This window comes from Sturnira hondurensis, unplaced genomic scaffold (assembly GCF_014824575.4).
Source record: "Sturnira hondurensis isolate 20B ecotype Veracruz unplaced genomic scaffold, ASM1482457v3 Scaffold0004136, whole genome shotgun sequence".
Taxonomy (NCBI): Eukaryota; Metazoa; Chordata; class Mammalia; order Chiroptera; family Phyllostomidae; genus Sturnira; species Sturnira hondurensis.
Window position 1 is genome coordinate 3,284,519 of NW_028076767.1, and position 1,547 is coordinate 3,286,065.

A 1,547-nucleotide genomic window follows, 5' to 3' on the forward strand; every position below is an offset into this window, starting at 1 on the left:
CCCTGAGCTGAAATTCTGGGTTGTGCGGTTCGCCTTGCTCCCCAGTTGTTCCTCCTGGTTTATCCCCACGTGAATGTGGGACCTCCCACTCTGTCAGCTGCCGCTTGACCTGCTCTGCCAGCCGCTACTTCCCTGACTCGGTCCTCCAGCCACTGCCCTGTCTAGCATATTGTTTGCCCCAGCTGCCCGTCTCCGCCACTCCTATGGGTCTGGGTGAGTGTTTCTGCTTTAACTCCTTGGTAGTCGGACTTCCATGGAGTTTGATTTTCTGACAGTTCTGATTGTTTTTTGTTTTTAAATTTGTTCTCTATTTCAGTGTCTTTGGTTATATTTTGCTTGCCTGTTTGTTTTGGGAATTTCGGGGGAAATAGGGAAGGGATTTAGAGGAACATATATAAAGGATACATGGACAACAACTGAGAAGGGTGGAAATGGGAGGGAGGGGGGAGCACGGGGGGTGGGATAGGATGAGAGTAATAGACAGAAAACTGTAGTTGAAAAATAATTAAATTTAAAAAATCAAAAAAAAAAAATAAATTTGTTGTGGTCCCTCTTTTGGTTGTGCAAGGAGGCACAGTGTATCTACCTATGCCTCCATCTTGGCCAGAGTCTACATACATATTTTCGAGACATTAGTTTCATTTTCTTTAGGTAAATACTTAGAAAGAGAATTGCTGCATTATATGGTAGTTTTATTTTTAATTTTTTTAGGAAACTCCATACTGTTTTCCATAGTGTGTATCAACTTACAATCCTACCAACAGTATAAGAATTTTCTTGACAACAACACTTGTTATTTCTTGTGTTTTTGATAATAGGCATCCCAGCAGGTATGAAGTGATATCTCACTGTGGTTCACTTGCATTTTCTTGATAATTAGTGATGCTGAGCATCTTTTTATGTACCTGTTGGCCATTTGTAGCTCTTCCTTGGAAAAATGTATAAAGATCCTTTGTCTATTTTTAATTAGATTTTTTTCTATTGAGTTGTTTAAGTTTTCCATATGTTTTAGATATTAACCTCTTATCAAGTATATAATTTGCCAGTATTTTTCTCTTATTCCATAGGTTTCCTTTTTATTTTGTTGATTATATTTTTTTTCATGTTCAGGAGCTTTTTAGTTTAACACTTTCCCATTTGTTTATTTTTGCTTCTGTTGCCTTTGCTTTTGGTGTCAAACCCAAGTCATTGCAAAAACCAATCTCAAGAAACATACCTGCTGTTTTCTTTTAAGAGTTATGGTTTCAGATCTTATGTTCAAGTTTTTAATGCATTTTGAGTTGATTTTTGTGTATGGTGTAAGATAGTGATTCAGTTTAATTCTTTTGTGGCTGTCCAGTTTTCCAACACCATGTATTCAAGAAACTATCCTTTCTCCATTCTATATTCTTGTTACATTGTATAAATTACTTGATTATATAAGCATGGGTTTATTCCTGGGCTCTCTATTCTATTCCATTCATCTATATATCTATTTTTATGCCAAGACCACAGTGTTTGGATTGCTACAGTTTTGTAATATAGTTTGAAATCAGAAAGTGTGATGC